Source organism: Schistocerca cancellata, chromosome 6 (assembly GCF_023864275.1).
Source record: "Schistocerca cancellata isolate TAMUIC-IGC-003103 chromosome 6, iqSchCanc2.1, whole genome shotgun sequence".
NCBI lineage: Eukaryota > Metazoa > Arthropoda > Insecta > Orthoptera > Acrididae > Schistocerca > Schistocerca cancellata.
Genome location: NC_064631.1, coordinates 700146680 through 700169569, shown reverse-complemented (window position 1 = coordinate 700169569; position 22890 = coordinate 700146680). Strand labels below are relative to the sequence as shown.

At 43.2% G+C, this 22890-nt stretch overlaps 1 protein-coding gene across 1 annotated transcript in view; it reads right to left on the bottom strand.

The window, feature by feature from the left end:
• The window catches only part of LOC126088483 (probable G-protein coupled receptor CG31760), a 777830-nt gene that overhangs the window by 257516 nt on the left and 497424 nt on the right, over window positions 1–22890 (bottom strand). The window lies entirely within an intron of this gene.

Sequence of the window (22890 nt, the reverse complement as noted above, 5' to 3'; positions counted from 1 at the left end):
CTGGCACTTCCTGCTTCCTTAAATAACGTTACTATCCGGCGAACTGTCAGGACACTTGGATGATGTCGTCCAGGATACCGAGCAGCATACAGAGCACACGCCCGTTGGTCATTTTGATCACAATAGCCGTACATCATCACGATATCGACCTTTTCCGCAAATGGTAAACGGTCCATTTTAACACTGGTAATGTATCACGAAGCAAATACCGTCCGCACTGGCGGAATGTTACGTGATACCACGTAGTTATATGTTTGTGACTATTACAGCGCCATCTATCACAAAGCGAAAAAAGTGGTTCAACTAAAACATTCATCTTTCTTTACGTACTACACGAATATATAATAAAAGATGAGGGTTCCTATTTAAAAAAAAAACGCAATTGATATCCATTTGACCTATGGCAGCGCCGTCTAGCAGGCCGACTATAGCGCCATTTGGTTTCTCCCTTCAATATATATATATATATATATATATATACTCTGGTTTATATCTCACTATCGAAGGATGCAAGAGCAGAAAATAGTGAAGTATGACACAGTACAACATACTGTACATCTAAAATACAACAGTACGTAATCAGAGAGTGGCAGGGAAAACTGAAAGTAGATCAGCAAATGGGCACTTCACTTTTTGCAAGAGCAGAAACATTTATATTAGGAAATAAGACACTAGAAGTAGTAATTGAGTTCTGTTGTTTGAGCAGTAAAATGCTTGATTGCGATGATGATGGATGAGGCAGATAGCATATAAAAATTAACTGGTAACAGTAAGGAGAAGGCCTCTGAAAAAGAAAGTTGTTAACATCTAATTGGAAGTTAAATCACAATAAGTCTTTTCTGAAGGTATTTGTTTTTGTAGTGTAGTCTTCTATGGAAGTGAAATAACCACGATGTGCAGCACACTCAAGTAAGCTCTGTTCCCTACTTGTATCCCTTGCTTTATAGCCTTTCCAATGCTGTTATCATTTGATATCAAGGGTCTCAAGCAACTAAAAGAGAACGCTCCTATGAAACATTTCAAATATATGTTTGGATTTTTAGGGATTTGTTTCATTTTCATTTGCTATGAAACTGATTTTTATTGCTTCATGATCACTGCCAGGTACATTATGCAGTAAAAAGTATCTGGACACCCCAAAAACCACAGTTTTTTTTTATATAAGGTGCATTGTGCTGCCACCTACTGCAAGGTAGTCCATATAAGCGACCTCAGTAGTCATTAGACATCGCGAGAGAGCAGAATGGGGCACTCCGCAGAACCCATGGACCTCGAACGTGGTCAGGTGACTGGGTGACATTTGCGTCACACGTCTGTACACGAGATTTCCACACTCCTAAACATCTCTAGGTATATCAAAACTAGACATAGTTGTCCCACTGGGAATTCCGCGATCGTTCATTAAGTAAAATATGGAGTTTCAGTCTTCGATCGCTATTCTTTATTTTCAATTACCGGTTTCGGGCTAGCTGCCCATCTTCAGATTATATGTTGTAGTTACAGAGTAACTTGTCCGTACAGAACACACAGTTCACTGTCATAAGTAAAGTAAATTTTACTTTACTTATGACAGTGAACTGTGTGTTCTGTACGGACAAGTTACTCTGTAACTACAACATATGATCTGAAGATAGGCAGCTAGCCCGAAACCGGTAATTGAAAATAAAGAATAGCGATCGAAGACTGAAACTCCATATTTTATCTCTAGTTATACTGTTTCCGATGTGATAGTGAAGTGGAAACGTGAAAGGACTCGTATAGCACAATAGCGCACAGACCGAACTCGTCTGTTGACCGACAGAGACCGCCGTAAATTGAAGAGGGTCATAATGTGTAATACGCAGACATCTATCCAGACCATCACACAGGAATTCCAAACTGCATCAGGATCCACTGCACCGGCCGGTGTTGTAGAGCGGTTCTAGGTGCTTCAGTCAGGAACCGCGCTGCTGCTGTGGTCGCAGGTTCGAATCCTACCACGGGCATGGATGTGTGTGATGTCCCTAGGTTAGTTAGGTTTAATTAGTTCTAAGTCTAGCGGACTGATGACCTCAGATGTTAAATCCCATAGTGCTTAGAGCTATTTGAACCATTTCTTGGATCCACTGCAAGTACTATGACAACTAGACGGGACGTGGAAACACTTGGATTTCATGGTCGAGCGGCTGGTCATAAGCCACAAATCACACTGGTAAATGCCAAACGACGTCTCGCTTGGTGTAACGAGCTTAAACATTGGATGATTGAACAGTGGGTAAACGTTGTGTGGAGTGAGGAATCACGGTACAAAATGTGGCAATCCGATGCCAGGGTGTGGGTATGGCGAATGCCCGGTGAACGTCACCTGCCAGCGTGTGTAGTGCCAACAGTAAAATTCAAAGGCGGTGGTGTTATGATGTGGTCTTGTTTTACATAGAGGGGGCATGAACCCCTTGTTGTTTTGCGTGGCACTATCACAGCACAGGACTGCACTGATGTTTTATAAGCACCATCTTGCTTCCCATTGTTGAAGAGTAATTCGGGTATGGCGATGGTACCTTTCAACACTATCGAGCACCTGTTCATAAAACACGGCCTGTGGCGGAGTGGTTACACGACAATAACATCCCTGTAATGGGCTGGCCTTGACATAGTCCTGACCTGAATCCTATAGAACACCGTTGGGATGTTTCGGAACGCCGACTCCGTGCTAGGTCTCACCGACCGACATCGATACCTCTCCTTGGTGAAGCACTCCGTGAAGAATGGGCTGCCATTCCCCAAGAAACCTTCCACCGTCTGACTAAACACATGCCTGCGAGAGTGGAAGCTGTCATCAAGGCTAAGAGTGGGCCAATACCATACTGAATTCCTGCATTACCAATGGAGGGCGCAACGGACGAGTAAGTCATTCTCAGCCAGGTGTCCGCATATTTTCGATCACAACGTGTATGTTTCTTTAATTGTGTTGACATATGTTTGTACTCTTGTAATGTCATCGGTATATTCACATATGTGGCTAGTTACCATGAATATGGTAACGCTTTTACTGAACTTATTTACTGCACTGTGCACAGCTACGTTGTAGACAAAGCTTTCACCTGTCTTGTTACATATTTTTACTTTACCTCTCATCTCTGCGATTGTAATTTTGGTTATATTTGTTAGTCTGGCATCAACGTCTCTCACAACACTTTATAGTTGTCCCCTATTTATACTGTCAAAGGCTTGTTTGAAATCAATGAATAGGAAATGCAGTTCTAATTACGTTTACAGATATTTTGTATCGATCGTGTTATCACAAATATATGAACACATCCCCACATATAAGGGTTCTGGTGCCTGGAAGTTGACACCTTTTCTGCTTATCCGGCCATGTGGCTTCAACCTGCAAGTGTAAGAAGCTGTGGCGCAACACAGTGGCTACCAGAGTGGTTAAGTGTCGAGCTATGAGCTTAAAGTAACGGAACGAGTATTAGCTGACGGCAATAATATACACAAAAAAATAAGCAACGCTAATTACACAGCGTGCCTAATACGTGAGAATGCTGAATTGCTGATTGTTAAACACGGACTAGAAACGTGAGAAGGTGGAACATTTTTCTATCTCGGAAATGGAGTAGCTAAAGGAGTAACACGAAAGAAAGACGTACTGGCATGGATTCCAAATGCTGAAGTGCTTCTTATAAAAAGAAATAGCTACTGACAAAAATTGTAATCTCCAGATGACAAAAATGTTCAACAAATGACTGAAGTACAGTCTGTAGTCTGTATGGGTAAAAAACGTGGGCAATAGAATAGGGAAGACGGAATGACGGAATGAGAAGCATTTGAAATGGAACATGAACAGAGACTGTCGAAGAAAGGAGCGAATGGTCGGGTAACGAAACAATAAACTACGCAACAAACATGAAGACTTGTTGAACAGAGAAAATAAAGAAACAGAGGGAGAGAAATACTGAGTATTTATTGTGACATTAACAGTTTCAGCAGCTGGGGGGATAGTGTATGGAAGGAAGTGCATTGGGAGATGTCTACATAGGTGTAAAAGTGATAAAGTTTACAGTATGGCGCAGCATTAATGAGTTACGGAAAGATAACAGAACTGGACGACTGCATGAAAGTGTTCTTAATAACCTGATTTCGCAGGATACAAAATGTGCATATTCACCGATATCACACGTCTTTCGTGTGTTGCATCAACCTTATGTGTATTTGCCGTATGATTTGTTACCTACGGAGTATGGCATTAGCTCTACGTCCTAACCTTCACTGAGGAAATTTTGTACATTACTCGCAGTATCTGTGCCATACCTATATTCCAAATGAATAGTATTTTAGGTAGTCTTACTGTTAATAGTTTTTAACGAGAATCTTTTTATGATGCGTTTAAAATGAACAGTAACACCAATTTCACATACCAATATATACGAAACAGAACAGTCAAATCGGCGGGAATTACCTGTAAACAGACAAAGAACATGAATTTTTTTCTGTCTTAATGTTCGCTTTATAAATGCTTGTTTTAGCATTTATATAATCTGTTACTAAGTTTTCTGTAAGTTCTAATGGTACATTACATAGAGATTTAGGTTATACGTAAATTTTATGCCCAGATGTCTATCAGAAATAGCTATACTTGATTATAGATGGCGTAGGCAAATAGAGAGACCGACTTAGTTTTTGACTCACAACAGTTATGGGTTTTCTGCTTCCAAAGGATGTTAACGTTTTCTTGCTACTGTATTTGTAATATTCTGATATTATGTGATTTCAGTGAATACAGTGGAATATAGTCGAATTAAATCAAGTGGTGCTGGGGGTATTAGCGTAGCAGGCGAGACATTGGAACAGTAGATGGATTTTGCTATATGGGCAGCAATGTAACTGATGATGCAAAAGTAGAGACCATATACTGTAAAATGTAGAGTGGCAATGGCAAGAAAAGCATTTTTAACGAAAAGAAATTGGTTAACATCAAATACATATTTAAGCGCCAGGAAGTATTTCCGAAATGTATTTGTGTAGAGTGCTGCCATTTATGAAGTGAAACATGAACGACAAACAGTTAAGACAAGAAGAGAATACAAGCTCTCAGTATGTTGTGCAACTAAAGAATGCTGAAGATTAGATGGGTATATCACATAACTAATGAGGAGCTACTTAAAAAAGCATTGGTAAGAAAAGAAATCTGTGGAACAACCTGTCTAGAAGGGATTGGTTGATAGGCCACATTCTGAAACATCAAGGAATCACTAGTTTGGAATTGGGGGACAGTTTGGGGAGCTAGAAGTCGTGAAGGTAGACCAAGAGATGAATGCAGTAGGCAGATTCAGAAGGATATGGATTGCAGTACTCGGATATGAAGAGATTTTCACAGCATAGAGCAGCATGGAGGGCTGCATCAAACCAGTATTTGGACTGAAGACCACGACAACAGCAACAACAGGGAGCAAATTTCATTCTGTTTTATTGCCACACTAGCTGAATACCCGGCATTTCCCAAGTATGTATTTATGAATTCTAGTAGCATATCACATCTTTCATCCTACTTCTATCCGTCTTTCATCTCGTTCTACTCTTTCTCTCTTTCTCTGTCCTCCAGCCCCTACTCTCTGCTCATCTCCTCCTGCTCCTCTTTGTGTTCATCTGCTACTCTCTCCTGTCTTTGTACATCTCCGGTGCTCCATGTCTACCTTCCATTCCTTTTATATGTCAATTTTCTCTTCCCCTGTCCCTGTCCATCTCCCTCTCTTCCCTTTCTCCGTCCATCTCCTCCTGCCCCTCTCACTGTGTCGTAGAGTAATGTAATTTTGTATGTACCTTCGGCGGCATATGTGGATACCGACAACTAAATCTGTTGTGAATGCATTTAGTAGCAAAGAAGTGATAAATTTAAATGGCATGGCGTCATGCCTGATGCGACAGTTTTACCGCACGAACAACGAAAATGTGGTAATTGGTGAACTTTTTTCCTTTCAACATGTTTGGGTGTCCTACGTGAGAAGAAGTTTCGTATAGGTTTGAAATTACGTGTAAATGTTGTTGGAAGTCACTAATTGCCCTCATTCGCAAATACTGGACAGCGCAAGTTTTAGCTTTACGTTATGCAACGTATGTATGATGGAACAAAGAATGTGCAAGTGTAACTTAAACACATTGAAGATTGTATAAGCGATGTATTCATCACTTTGAATCGTATCACGTAGGATATATCAGGTAATAAAAGCTTTTCCACAAGTATTATAAATTTCACAAGTCAAGGAGCAAACAGCCCTTTCAAAGAACAATATTTTTCTCTGACTCACATAATATTATTAAAATGAAGTATTTTGTGCTATACCTCTCACTTTCAAAAGTATCTTACGTTCTGATTCTAGGTTCACGAAATCTCGTTACCAAATTTCATGGAAATCATCTCAACAGGTTAGTATTAATAAACTTGAGCTTCATGGGCGATACGGCAGATTTTCATATCAGTGTTTGTAACGTCGTATATCTGAACGATGTGTCATTCAATGAAATAAATTTACAGGTACATTCAGTCGTAAATGTGAACACTGACTGAAAAATCTGTCACGAATAAAGTTGACAATGAGAGGTGATACATTAAAACGTTTTGCCTAGTGCGAGTAAGAATAGCGAAAATTTGGTTTCCGATTGATATTTTTCCTTTCACAATTTTGTTCGGGGTCGGGGGTCGGGGGGGGGGGGGAGGAGTGTCAGTGAGAATAAAAATTGTGAAGTCTTGAAATAGTGGCCGGCCGCAGTGTCCGAGCGGTTCTAGGGGCTTCAGTGTGGAATCGCACACCGCTTCTGTCGCAGGTTCGAATCCTGCCTCGGTAATAGATGTGTCTGATGTCCTTAGGCTGGTTAGGTTTAAGCAGTTCTAAGTTCTAGGGGACTGATGACCTCAGATGTTAAGTCCCATAGTGCTCAGAGCCATCTGAACCGTTTACAGAACTGTTTGCTAATGTAAAATAAATAGTGCCGTGTATTGGCCACTCAGAGCCGACTGGCCGGCGTGTCATCCTCTGTCTGACGCCTCATTTCGGATGCGGTATGGAGGAGTTCGTGGATCCGTTGTCTAGGAAGGCGTCTTTGACTCATAATCAAAACGGCTTCGGTCTTGCATTCGAATCCCACTGCTGCTTAAAGTTTGATTAATGATCAGCATTGGTGGCCGAAGACTTCTGGCATTGATTAATGATCAGCATTGGCGGCCGAAGACTTCTGGCATAAGAAGTCACCCTCATTATGCCAACGGCCTTGTCAAAGAGGGCGGAGGAGCGGACAGATGTTCAAGGCAAGGCGGAAGAATCAGCAATGATCAACGGCATGAGGATGCAGAAGGCAATAGAAACCCCTGGATTAAAGATGCGTAAAGTGTATCCACAGGACATATGGCCTGCAATTGAAGAAGCTTCATGACGATCTCTTCATTGGAAAAAGATTCTGCATTAGTCCCTTATTCGAACCTCCGGGAGAGGCCGGCCGATGGGCAGGTTACCATGAGACAACGGCTGACAGATCAATGGGAAGATAATCTTCTACGAGCCTGGGAGTAGAATGTCAGAAGCTTGAACGTGGTAGGGAAACTAGAAAATCTGAAAATGCAAATGCAAATGCAAAGGCTCAATCTAGATATAGAGATTAGATTAGTACTTGTCCCATAGATCATAAATACGACACTTCGTAATGATGTGGAACGTGTCAGGTTAATATAAGGTGTCTCCACAAGATAGATTACACAAATATTGCATGAAACTTACTATTTTTTATTCTTTTTGTGGGGGTTAACGAAATTACCCACTTCCTATATCCCAAAATTCATCTAACGAGTAGAAGGTGTTGCCATTAAGAAATTCTTTTAATTTCCTCTTAGATGCTATATGGCTATCTGTCAGAATGTTGCCGCTATTAGGTAAGTGACCAAAGACTTTTGTGGCAGCATGATTTACCCCCTTCTGAGCCAAAGTTACATTTAACCTTGAGTAGTATATATATTGTGAGGCTACAGTGGAGATCTCTAGATCTTTAAATACACTCCTGGAAATTGAAAAAAGAACACCGTGAATTCATTGTCCCAGGAAGTGGAAACTTTATTGACACATTCCTGGGGTCAGATACATCACATGATCACACTGACAGAACCACAGGCACATAGACACAGGCAACAGAGCATGCACAATGTCGGCACTAGTACAGTGTATATCCACCTTTCGCAGCAATGCAGGCTGCTATTCTCCCATGGAGACGATCGTAAAGATGCTGGATGTAGTCCTGTGGAACGGCTTGCCATGCCATTTCCACCTGGCGCCTCAGTTGGACCAGCGTTCGTGCTGGACGTGCAGACCGCGTGAGACGACGCTTCATCCAGTCCCAAACATGCTCAATGGGGGACAGATCCGGAGATCTTGCTGGCCAGGGTAGTTGACTTACACCTCCTAGAGCACGTTGGGTGGCACGGGATACATGCGGACGTGCATTGTCCTGTTGGAACAGCAAGTTCCCTTGCCGGTCTAGGAATGGTAGAACGATGGGTTCGATGACGGTTTGGATGTACCGTGCACTATTCAGTGTCCCCTCGACGCTCACCAGTTGTGTACGGCCAGTGTAGGAGATCGCTCCCCACACCATGATGCCGGGTGTTGGCCCTGTGTGCCTCGGTCGTATGCAGTCCTGATTGTGGCGCTCACTTGCACGGCGCCAAACACGCATACGACCATCATTGGCACCAAGGCAGAAGTGACTCTCATCGCTGAAGACGACACGTCTCCATTCGTCCCTCCATTCACGCCTGTCGCGACACCACTGGAGGCGGGCTGCACGATGTTGGGGCGTGAGCGGAAGACGGCCTAACGGTGTGCGGGACCGTAGCCCAGCTTCATGGAGACGGTTGCGAATGGTCCTCGCCGATACCCCAGGAGCAACAGTGTTCCTAATTTGCTGGGAAGTGGCGGTGCGGTCCCCTACGGCACTGCGTAGGATCCTACGGTCTTGGCGTGCATCCGTGCGTCGCTGCGGTCCTATGCCAGGTCGACGGGCACGTGCACCTTCCGCCGACCACTGGCGACAACATCGATGTACTGTGGAGACCTCACGCCCCACGTGTTGAGCAATTCGGCGGTACGTCCACCCGGCCTCCCGCATGCCCACTATACGCCCTCGCTCAAAGTCCGTCAACTGCACATACGGTTCACGTCCACGCTGTCGCGGCATGCTACCAGTGTTAAAGACTGCGATGGAGCTCCGTATGCCACGGCAAACTGGCTGACACTGACGGCGGCGGTGCACAAATGCTGCGCAGCTAGCGCCATTCGACGGCCAACTCCGCGGTTCCTGGTGTGTCCGCTGTGCCGTGCGTGTGATCATTGCTTGTACAGTCCTCTCGCAGTGTCCGGAGCAAGTATGGTGGGTCTGACACACCGGTGTCAATGTGTTCTTTTTTCCATTTCCAGGAGTGTAAGTGCCCACAAGATGATCTTGTATGAGCTCCAGCAATTATTCTGATTACACACTTTTGTGCAATGAACACTCTTTTACTCAGTGATGAGTTACCCCAGAATATGATTCCATACGAAAGCAGAGAATGAAAATAGGCGTGGTAAGCTAATGTACTCAGACGCATATCGCCAAAATATGCAATGATCATAATGGGATAAGTAGCTGAACTCAAACGTTTCAGCAGATCCTCAATGTGTTTTTTCCCGTTAAACCCCTCATCAATGCATACACCCAGAAATTTTTAATATTCAACCTTAGCTAGCTAGCTGATCTACATCTACATCTATCTACATCTACATCCATACTCCGCAAGCCACCTGACGGTGTGTGGCGGAGGGTACCTTCAGTACCTCTATCGGTTCTCCCTTCTATTCCAGTCTCGTATTGTTCGTGGAAAGAAGGATTGTCGGTAAGCCTCTGTGTGGGCTCTAATCTCTCTGATTTTATCCTCATGGTCTCTTCGCGAGATATACGTAGGAGGGAGCAATATACTGCTTGACTCTTCGGTGAAGGTATGTTCTCGAAACTTCAATAAAAGCCCGTACCGAGCTACAGAGCGTCTCTCCTGCAGAGTCTTCCACTGGAGTTTATCTATCATCTCCGTAACGCTTTCGCGATTACTAAATGATCCTGTAACGAAGCGCGCTGCTCTCCGTTGGATCTTCTCTATCTCTTCTATCAACCCTATCTGGTACGGATCCCACACTGCTGAGCAGTATTAAAGCAGTGGGCGAACAAGCGTACTGTAACCTACTTCCTTTGTTTTCGGATTGCATTTCCTTAGGATTCTTCCAATGAATCTCAATCTGGCATCTGCTTTACCGACGATCAACATTATATGATCATTCCATTTTAAATCACTCCTAATGCGTACTCCCAGATAATTTATGGTATTAACTGCTTCCAGTTGCTGACCTGCTATTTTGTAGCTAAATGATAAAGGATCTATCTTTCTGTATATTCGCAGCACATTACACTTGTCTACATTGAGATTCAATTGCCATTCCCTGCACCATGCGTCAATTCGCTGCAGATCCTCCTGCATTTCAGTACAATTTTCCATTGTTACAACCTCTCGGTACACCACTGCATCATCTGCAAAAAGCCTCAGTGAACTTCCGATGTCATCCACCAGGTCATTTATGTATATTGTGAATAGCAACGGTCCTATGACACTCCCCTGCGGCACACCTGAAATCACTCTTACTTCGGAAGACTTCTCTCCATTGAGAATAACATGCTGCGTCCTGTTATCTAGGAACTCCTCAATCCAATCACACAATTGGTCTGATAGTCCATATGCTCTTACTTTGTTCATTAAACGACTGTGGGGAACTGTATCGAACGTCTTGCGGAAGTCAAGAAACACGGCATCTACCTGTGAACCCGTGTCTATGGCCCTCTGAGTCTCATGGACGAATAGCGCGAGCTGGGTTTCACATGACCGTCTTTTTCGAAACCCATGCTGATTCCTACAGAGTAGATTTCTAGTCTCCAGGAAAGTCATTATACTCGAACACAATACGTGTTCCAAAATTCTGCAACTGATCGACGTTAGAGATATAGGTCTATAGTTCTGCACATCTGTTCGAAGTCCCTTCTTGAAAACGGGGATGACCTGTGCCCTTTTCCAATCCTTTGGAACGCTACGCTCTTCTAGAGACCTACGGTACACCGCTGCAAGAAGGGGGGCAAGTTCCTTCGCGTACTCTGTGTAAAATTCAACTGGTATCCCATCAGGTCCAGAGGCCTTTCCTCTTTTGAGCGATTTTAATTGTTTCTCTATCCCTCTGTCGTCTATTTCGATATCTACCATTTTGTCATCTGTGCGACAATCTAGAGAAGGAACTACAGTGCAGTCTTCCTCTGTGAAACAACTTTGGAAAAAGACATTTAGTATTTCGGCCTTTAGTCTGTCATCCTCTGTTTCAGTACCATTTTGGTCACAGAGTGTCTGGACATTTTGTTTTGATCCACCTACCGCTTTGACATAAGACCAAAATTTCTTAGGATTTTCTGCCAAGTCAGTACATAGAACGCCTCTCGCATAGCCCTCCTCACACTACATTTCGCTTCGCGTAATTTTTGTTTGTCTGCAAGGCTTTTGCTATGTTTATGTTTGCTGTGAAGTTCCCTTTGCTTCCGCAGCAGTTTTCTAACTCGGTTGTTGTACCACGGTGGCTCTTTTCCATCTCTTACGATCTTGCTTGGCACATACTCATCTAACGCATAATGTACGATGGTTTTGAACTTTGTCCACTGATCCTCAACACTATCTGTACTTGAGACAAAACTTTTGTGTTGAGCCAACAGGTACTCTGAAATCTGCTTTTTGTCACTTTTTCTAAACAGAAAAATCTTCCTACCCTTTTTAATATTCCTATTTACGGCTGAAATCATCGATACCGTAACCGCTTTATGATCGAAGTCTATATTTATTATTGGTGTCATTCCATTTACTGTGTGGAACTGTATATACTGTGTTTTGTCAAAGTTTAATGAGAGCCCATTTGCAGAGAACCACTTAATGATTTTCTGAAAACATCTTTTACAATATCACCAGTTAATTCTTGTCTGTTGGGAGTGATAGCTATACTTGTATCATTGGCAAAATGTACTAGCTTGGCATCTTCGTGAATATAGTATGGCAAGTCATTAATATATATTAAGAACAGCAGAGGACCCAAGACCGAACCTTGCGGCACCGCATTCTTGATTGTTCCCCAGTTTGAGAAATCACCAGTTTTTTGCATATTATGTGAACTGCTTATTTGAACTTCCTGCAGTCTTCCAGTTAGGTATGATTTAAACCATTTGAGCACTATTCAATTCATACCACAGTACTTGAGTACGGGTCAGTGAAGTTAAGTGGAAAGAAAAAAAGGATTTCTGGTGGGTATAGGGTAATATCAACAGCAGCTGAAAATGGCATAACGAGAGTAGGGCTCATTATTAGTAGGATGGGTAGGGCAGAGAGTGTGTTACTGTGAACAGTCCAATGGTATGGTTATTGTTATTCAAATTGACAGCAAACGACAGTTCCAGTGCACATGCCGACGTCGCAAACTGAAGAAGAAGATATAAATAGAGTATATGTGGATACTGAAAAGGTAATACAGTCTGTAGAGGGAGATGAAAATCTAATAGTCATTGGGGACTGGTATGCAATTGTAGAGGAAAGAGCAGAAGAAAATGTTACCGGAGATATAGACTTGGGACAAGGAGTGAGAGAGGAGAAAGGCTAATTGGGTTCTGTAACATGTTTCAGGTAGTAATAGCGAATACTCTGCTCAAGAATCAGAAGAGCAGGAGGTATACTAGGGGAAAGGCCGTGTGATACGGGAAGATTTCAGTTAGGTTACACCGTGGTGAGACAGAGATTCCGAAATCAGATACTGGATTGTAAGGTGTACCCGGGAGCAGATATAGACTCAGATCACAATACAGTAGGGATTAAGAGTAGGTTGAAGTTTAAGACGTTAGTCAGGAAGAATCAATAAGCAAAGAAGTGGGATACGGAAGTACTAAGGAATGACGAAATACGCTTGAAGTTCTCTAAGGCTATTGATACAGCAATAAGGAATAGTTAAGTATGCACTACAGTTGAAGAGGAATGGACATCTCTAAAAAGAGCCATCACAGAAATTGTGAAGGAAAACATAGGCACAAAGAAGGTAACTGCGAAGAAACCACGGGTAACAAAAGAAATATTTCAGTTGATTGATTAAAAGAGGAAGCACAAAAATGTTCCGGGAAACTCAGAAATATAGAAATACAAGTCGATGAGGAGTGAGATAAATAGGAAATGTGGGGAAGCTAAGACGAAATGACTGCAAGAAAAGTATGAAGACACCGAGAAAGAAATGATTGTCGGAAGGACGGACTAAGCATACAGGAAAACCAAAACAACCTTCGATGACATTAAAAACAAGGAGTCAATTTAGAATATATAGGGGATCCAGTATTAGAATAGGTAATTAAAAGAGCTTTGGAAGACTTACAGTCAAATAAGGCAGAAGTGATAGATAACATTCCATCAGAATTTATAAAATCATAGAGGGAAATGGCAAAAAAACCGACTATTCACGTTGGTGTGTAGAATGGATGACTCTGGTGACATACCATCCGACTTTCGAAAAACCATAATCCTCATAATTCCGAAGACGGTAAGAGCTGACAGCTCAGGCATCCAACTTGCTTACAGGAATAATATACAGAAGAATGGAAATGAAAATTGAGGATGTGTATGATGACGATCAGTTTGGCTTTAGGAAAGGTAAAGACACCAAAGAGGCAATTCTGACGCTGCGGATAATAATGGATGCAAGACTAAAGAAAAATCAAGACACGTTCATTGGATTTGTCAACCTGGTAAAAGGATTCGACAATGTAAATTGGTGCAAGATGTTCGAAATTCTGAAAAAATTGGGAGTAAGATAAGGGAGAGAGGGGTCATATACTATATGAAGGTCTTATTTCAATAGTGGTACAAGTCCATTACCTCCACTTTCCTGTCTATAATGCTTCTGCAAGTGATGATCCAAACAAGCAGAAAGAAAGGTTCATTTCTAGCAAGAAGCCATATGCTTGAATATTTCTGGTATCTCAACTGCAGGTTTTTCAGGGCTCATTAAACTTTAGGACAATGTATGTCACAAAGAACAAACCCAGACTTGTACCACTATTGAAATAAGCCCTTTATGTGTACAACATCCATGAGGTAATAATAACCAAGAACGAAGAGCTCATATTGAAAAGGGTGTAAGAAAATAATGTAACCTTTCGCCTCTACCGTCCAATCTGTACATCGAGGAAATAAAAGAAAGGTTCTGGAGTGGAATTAAAATTCAAGGTGGAATATCAGTGATACATCTTGTTGATGACATAGCTATTCTGAGTGAACGTGAAGAAGAATTACTTGATCTGCTGAACAGTACGAACAATCTAATGAGTACACAGTATGGACTGAGAGTAAATCGAAGAAAGATGAAGCTAATGAGAAGTAATAGAAATGAGAACAGCGAGAGACTTAACATCAGGATTGGTTGTCACGAAGTAGATGAAGTTAAGGAGTTCTGCTACTTAGGCAGTAAAATAACCAATGACGGGCGGAACAAGGAGGACATCAAAAGCATTAACCGTCTAGACACTACGAAAAACATAATGTGACGCACATCCGTCTCTTGGATAGTGTAGAGGAAACCACGGAAAATAAACAGCAAAAATATCATCGAGCATGGTGATAATTGTGAAGGCACTTCTACGAGAATGCTATGACAGAGTACGGTGCTCAGTTGCGGAAATCGTACAACAATTGTGAAGTCAAAAGAAATAATAGCAGTGCCCAGTTGTTTGTTTACTCAGTATTGCAACGTGTCTGGTTTGGTATGCCACGAAAAGCGCCAGTTGGTGATGAGATATAATTGGCAACGGATTTTTGATTCAGTCTGACACCTTAAAGTAAATGTTGGCGTGAAAACGTCACAAATACGCAACTCATTTGACCACGTTCAACAAGGACTATGTTGAAAACTAATGGAAATGACAAACAAACAAAATAGCACCGAAACAGAACAAATGGATAATTACGCAGAGCAACACAATGTCAGCAATAAATTACGTTAAACAGTTAAACAGTTCATCCATAGAGACTATTTACATACTGCACCTTCTCTTCCCGTTGCAGTTCTCTTATATTTTAGTACTGTAACAGGTTAACATTGCTCGTTCCGGTAGTTTCTGCCGCACTGCTGCGACCGCAGCGGCTGTGTGTCAGTTCCTGATTCAATTTTCACTACGTGACCCCTGTGATGGGTTAGGTGGCCTCAGTTCCACATACTCACTACGTTGGCCATTCCATTGACATTGCCCGTTGTATGTCCTGTAACTGCATTGCTGTTGGTCCCTAGAATCCTGTTGGCCCTGGTTCAAGTTCTGTTGCTCTCTCCAGCTTCCGTTTCGTCGGCAGTTGTTGTTGTTATGGTTATAATTTTTACGTTTTCTTCTGTGCTCCCATGATGACTGGTGATCCCTACTGAAGTTTGAATTTGGGTTTCGATTCGATCGATGTTTCCCCCATTTCGTCCATCGTCATTCCTCTCTGACAAAACTGGCTAGTTACGGTCATTACTTCTACTTCTTTCCCGCAAGTTGTGAATTTCATTCACGTACTCGAGTTCGCACATCGCGCTCCTGAACGCTTCGATTGAATCGCTGCATCTACTGATGAGCAGTTGCTGCATCTACTGATGAGCAGTTGCTAGTAACGTGAAGGTAATTTAATGTAGCAGTGCCTCGTAGGTGATTTCCTTGGGGCTGTACGGTTGATCCAAGAATCGGTTCTTCTTGGCCAGGGATTCGAAGAACTTGACAGGACTGCGGAATCCTGGCGCTTCTAAGTCCTTTCCCACCATGAACCCAGTTTCATTCTCTCCTGCGTGTATTGCGACCAATATGTGCGAAGGAATGAGTGCTTAAATTCTTGGTAGGAGCGACAGCTCTCCGCAACTCTACGCATATGTTCTGGAATCGACCCTTGTAAGAAACTGCAGGTAAAATGGAGCTTGTACTACAGTGGCAAAGATTCAGATGGCTTGTGATCGTGCTGTGCCATTGAGGTGTTTGGAAGTAATGAGCTGTTCCCTCCTCGTAGACTTGAAAATTCTGGATGGTGAGGGAAAATTTGTGGTCGAAACGTTCGACCTATCCGCCATACGAATTTTCCTTCTCGTCTGCGGCGCGTAATTCCATGTATTCGTACCCTAACGACCCTCCTGCAGTGTTATAGTATTCCCTCGTGTTGTCAGATTCCCGTAATGTTTCTGACCTCCGTGGACGTGGACAATTGTTTCTAGGCTCGGTCTCTGACATGCTACGTGCCACCGACGGATCATTTACTATTACGCGTTCGGCTGCGGAGGGAGCATATTCCTGCTGCTTTCGCCCATGTGCAGGGATTTTGACCTCATACGAGGTGCATTCAAATTCTAAGGCCTTCGATTTTTTTTTCTCCGGACTGGAAAGAGATAGAAACATGCGCATTGTTTTAAAATGAGGCCGCGTTCATTGTCAATACGTCCCAGAGATGGCAGCACCGTACGGCAGATGGAATTTTTCAGCCAGCGGCGAGATTGAGAACTGTTTTATATACTTAAAATTGCGACTTTTCCTTACATGAACAGCGTGCAATCATTCGTTTTCTGAATTTGCGTGGTGTGAAATCAACTGAAATTCATCGACAGTTCAAGGTGACATGTGGTGATGGAGTTATGGATGTGTCGAAAGTGCGTTCGTGGGTGCGACAGTTTAATGAAGGCAGAACATCGTGTAACAACAAACCAAAACAACCTCGGGCTCGCTCAAGCCGGTCTGACGACACGATCGGGAAAGTGGAGAAAATTGTTTTGGCGGATCGCCGAATGACTTTTGAACAGATCGCCTCCAGAGTTGGCATTTCTGTGGGTACTGTGCACACAATCCTGCATGACGACCTGAAAATGCGAAAAGTGTCATCCAGGTGGGTGCCACGAATGCTGATGGACGACCACACGGCTGCCCGTGTGGCATGTTGCCAAGCAATGTTGATGCGCAACGACAGCATGAATGGGACTTTCTTTTCGTCGGTTGTGACAATACATGAGACGTGGATGCCATTTTTCAATCCAGAAACAAAGCATCAGTCAGCTCAATGGAAGCACACAGATTCACCACCAATAAAAAAATTTCAGGTAACCGCTAGTGCTGAAAAAATGATGGTGTCCATGTTCTGGGGCAGTGAGGGCGTAATCCTTACCCATTGCATTCCAAAGGGCACTACGGTAACAGGTCCATCCTACGAAAATGTTTTGAAGAACAAATTCCTTCCTGCACTGCAACAAAAACATCCGGGAAGGGCTGCGCGTGTGCTGTTTCACCAAGACAACGCACCCGCACATCGAGCTAACGTTACGCAACTGTTTCTTCGTGATAACAACTTTGAAGTGATTCCTCATGCTCCCTACTCACCTGACCTGGCTCCTAGTGACTTTTGGCTTTTTCCAACAATGAAAGACACTCTCACACATTCACCAGCCGTGCTGCTTTTGCCTCAGCGATTTTCCAGTGGTCAAAACAGACTCCTAAAGAAGCCTTCGCCGCTGCCATGGAATCATGGCGTCAGCGTTGTGAAAAATGTGTACGTTTGCAGGGCGATTACGTCGAGTAGTAACGCCAGTTTCATTGATTTCGGGTGAGTAGTTAATTAGAAAAAAAATCGGATCCCTTAGAATTTGAATGCACCTTCTATACCGATTTGGAGAGTCGCAAAACATTTTCGGCACTTCTGTGATGCTCTCGATGGCGCTCTATCGGACGAGGTTGTGTTTGCAATTGCGCGACCCGCTCATGTGCCTGACTAACGTCCTTAGTCAACTCGTTTTGTTGCGCAGTGTCTTGGGTCTGCTGAATTTTAACTTCTGAGACTTCGGGCTGTTTGATTTCTATCTGTTCAGTTCGCTTCGCAGCCTCACTAATTTTTTCCTCCATTTCTTGAACTATTTGATTTCCTTGCTTTTGGAGAGTTGCAAGTGTCTCTTTTGTTTTAAACACCTCAGTGCTTGCCAGCTTATATTGTTCTTTTGCCACTGATGTGTCCTTTCGTGCTATTTGCGTAATCCTGAAATGTCATGATGACTTTCTGCCTTAATGTTGAATGTATACTTTATTCGCCCATTGCTGTTCAGTGTATACATTGAAGAAACAATATCTTTCATATCATGTCAAGACGCGCTGATGGCATTGCTACCCAGAGTGTAAGTCAAAAGTAATTGAAAGTTGTATCGAATGGGATGAACAGTCTACTGAATACCGAATATTCCACGAGAATAAATGGAAAAAAGATAGAAGTCACGAGAAATAGCAAAACATACGGATAACGAGAAACTTGACATCATAATTGATTGCCGGCTGGTGTGACCGAGCGGTTCTAGGCGCTTCACTCCGGAACTTCGTGACTGCTACGGTCGCAGGTTCGAATCCTGCCTCGGGAATGGATGTGTGTGATGTCCTTAGGTTAGTTAGGCTTAAGTACTTCTAAGTGCTAGGTGTCTGATGACCTCAGATGCTAAGTCCCATAGTGCTCAGAGCCATTTCAACAATTTTTTGTACTTTTCCATAACTCTCGTAAAATACAGTAGTTGGCATTAAGAAAATAGTGTCTAGCAACCATGGCGTAAAATCCATATCGGAAGAGTTACGAGTACATGTTCGGTAGAGGAGATACGTTTCACAGGAACAAAGATGAAGAGGTGCTCGGTCGCTCTCAATAACCTGTTTCATTTCATTATTTTGTGGCCTGTGATTACTTAGTTGTATGGTCTCCCTTGATTGGCGACCGAGTGAGGCGGCGCAGTTGATAGCACACTGGACTCGCATTCTGGAGGACGATGGTTCCAACCGACGTCGGACCATTCTGATTTAGGTTTCCCGTGACTTCCCTAAACCGGTCTAGGCAAACGCCGGGATGGTTTCCTTGGAAGGTCGCGGCCAATTTATTTCCCCATTCTTCAAACAATCCGAGCTCGTGCTCTTTCCCTAATGAGCTCGATGTCGACTGGACAGTAAGCCATAGCCTTCCTTATTCCTTCCTTCCCTTGACTAAGCGAGTGTTGTCTACCGGCTCAGTAATAATTTCTGCTATCCAGGCATTTTTGCCACGTACTTAAATGTCTTATTTTTACCATATCCCAAGTGCTAGTTCCTTTGAGTAAATGTTTCTGGTCTTTATGAAAATACAGGTATTTATTATCTCATAGCTCGAGGAAAATGATCTGTTGGCACACATTCAGCAAGGATTCAGAAAATATCGTTCATGTGAAGCACAAATAGCTCTTTGTTCACACGAACAAGAGAATTCTACCAACAGGGGATCTGAAACTGATTGCATATTTCCTGATTTTCAAAAGGCTTTTAATACCGTAAATCTAGCGGTTCTAGACGCTCAGTCCGGAACCGCGCGACTGCTACGGTCGCAGGTTCGAATCCTGCCACGGGCATGGATGTGTGTGATGTCCTTAGGTTAGTTAGGTTTAATTAGTTCTAAGTTCTAGGGGACTGCTGACCACAGACTTTAAGTCCCATAGTGCTCAGAGCCACTTGAACCATTTGAGCCAATACCGTAAATCACAATCGGCTTAATAAAGTTGCGTGCTTATGGAGTATCGTCTCAGTTGTGCGACAGGATTCCTGATTTCCTGTCAGAAAGATTACAGACGGAATGTCATTAAGTAAAACAGAAATTTTATCTGGCGCTCCTCAAGGAAGTGTGATAGGCCCTGTGCTGTTCTTAAATATATTAACGCTTCAGGAGGAAATCTCGGCAGCTCTCTTGATTGTTTGCTGATGAAGCTGTCATTTACCACCTTGTCAAGTCATCAGAAGTTCAAAATCAATTGCAAAATGATTTAGACAAGATATCTGTAAAATGTGAAATGTGGAAATTTATCCTAAATATAGAAAAGTGTGACGTCATCCACACTCGTACCAAAAGGAATCCATTAAGTTTTGGTTACGTGATACCTCACACAAATCTAAAGGATGTCAATTCGACTAAACACCCAGCAATTACATTTACGATGTAGTTAAAATGGAACGATCACAGAGAAAATGTTGTTGGAAAGATAAATCAAAGACTGCGCTTTATTGGCAGAACACTTAGAAGATGCAACGTGTGTGCTAAAGAGACTGCCTACAACACACGTGTCAGACCCCTGCTTTGAGTACTGCTGTGGATTATGAGATTGTTGCCAGATAAGATTCACGGAGGACTTCGGAAAAGTTCACAGCAGGCCAGTTCATTCTGTAATACTGCAAAATAAGGGACAGAGTGTGAAGGAAATGATGTGCAAGTTGAGGTGGCGATCACTAAAACAAAGACGTCTTTTGTAGTGCCGAATCTGTTCACGAAATTTTGCTCACCAGCTTCCTCCTCTGAATTTGTAATCATTTTACTGTCTCCAACATACATACGGAGAAAATATCATCGTACTAAGATAAGAGAAATCAGAGTTCGTACAGAATGATGTAAGTGTTCATTTTTGCCACGCACTGTTAGAGAGTGGAATGGTAGAGATATAGGCCGACAGTGCTAGAATGAGATTTTCATTCTGCAGCGGAGTGTGCGCTGATATGAAACTTACTGGCAGATTAAAAACTGTGTGTCCGACCGAGACTCGAACTCGGGACCTTTACCTTTCGCGGGTAAGTGCTCTACCATTTTTTCTTTTACCATCTGAGCTACCGAAGCATGACTCACGCTCGGTCCTCACAGCTTTACTTCTGCCAGTATCTCGTCTCCTACCTTCCAAACTTTACAGAAGCTCTCCTGCGAACCTTGCAGAACTGGCACTCCTGAAAGAAAGGATACTGCGGAGACATGGCTTAGCCACAGCCTGGGGATGTTTCCAGAATGAGATTTTCACTGTGCAGCGGAGTGTGCGCTGATATGAAACTTCTTGGCAGATTAAAACTGTGTGCCCGACCGAGACTCGAAATCGGGACCTTTGCCTTTCGCGGGCAAGTGCTCCACCATCTGAGCTACCGAAGCACGACTCACGCCCGGTCCTCACAGCTTTACTTCTGTCAGTATCTCGTCTCCTACCATCTCAGATGGTAGAGCACTTGCCCGCGAAAGGCAAGGGTCCCGAGTTCGAGACTCTGTCGGCCACACAGTTTTTATCTGCCAGGAAGTTTCAGACCGACGGTGGTCCGAAGATGTCTCTGCGATACAGTTCAGTGTGAAATACAGAGTATTCATGTTGATGAAGACTTACATGTAGATGTGAGTGAGTCTGTGATCGACTCGAATTCAAGTTGAGCTGTGATATCCTCCTACGCGCGTAAGCTGTCTACTGCGATTATGAGGACGAGCTCAAATGGCGCACGTAGTAGTTAGTATCAGTCAGGGCTGCCAGCAGAGGCTTGTGTGCTTCGTTCTAAGCCATATAGCTGCGAACACTGGCGCACTTATTACGTTAGTTCAGTGGTTGCGGCAATTTATAACGCTTTCACGAACCTAGCGGAATTTCTACAGACTGGCGGGTCGTAACATTACACGCTTCCCTGCAAAAAACGACGACTTTGTCCAATACCACTTCGCCCAGCAAGCAGGGACCATCACAGGAAATAGGTTCTTGTCCACTTGCCCATTCTTCTGACAAGGGAACCTCCCCATCGCACCACCCTCAGATTTAGTTATACGTTGGCACAGTGGATAGGGCTTGAAAAACTGAACACAGCCCAATCGAGAGAACAGGAAGTTGTGTAGAACTACGACAAAAATAAGCAAAATGTACAAACGGAGTAGTCCACGTGTTACATAAGCAACATCAAGGACTGTATGGGCAGAAGAGCGCATTACTCCCGTGGTTAGAGTGAGAAAGTGCGGAGTAAAAGGTCCTTGTTTCAAGTCTTCCGTCATGTGAAAATTTTAATTTTTTTATTTTCAGACAGTTATTATGTGCCCGTCCGTCCGTCCGATGCGAGGTAACTGCGCCGTAGTATGGGGACGTTACACCTAAGCAAACATCGAAACACACGCCATCAGTCGACTACAGCGCACGGAAGAGAGAATATTCCTGCTAAAGAGGCTCCCTGGATGGCAGTTGCATTCATTTGTTGCAGTTTGTGAGACATACTCTTATGTTTTCATCACTTTTTTGGGAGTGATTATCACATCCACAAGTAAACCTAAATCGGGCAAGGTAGAAGAACCTTTTTACCCATTCGCCAAGTGTACAAGTTAGGTGTGTCAACAACATATTCCTGTCATGTGACGCACATGCCGTCACCAGTGTCGTATAGGATATATAAGACGTGTTTTCCTGTGGAGGAATCGGTTGACCTATGACATTGCGATCAAATGTTTTCGGTTCCCATTGGAGAGGCACGTCCTTTCGTCTACTGATCGCACGGTTTTGCGGGGCGGTCGCAAAACACAAACACTAAACTTATTACGGTGAACAAAGACGTCAATGAATGAACGGACAGATCATAATTTTGCGAAAATAAAGAAAGGAAACTTTTCACTCGAGGGAAGACTTGAACCAAGGCCCTCTCGTTCCGCAGCTGCTCGCGCTAACCACGGGACCACGGCGCTCCTGCGCTCACATTCCCCTTGATGTTGCTTATCTTGCGCATGGAGTACTTCGTTTGTATATTTTGCTTATTTTTTCATAGTTCCACACAACTTCTTCCTGTTTTCTCGATTGATCTGTGTTCAATTTTTCAAGGCCTATCCACTGTGCCAACTTATAACTAAATCTGAGGGGTGTGCGATGGGGAGGTTCCATTGCGAGAAGCGATCAAAGATTCGAAATGATGGTGGCAAACGTTATTCTTCTGCATCCACACCCGCAAACTCCCGAAATT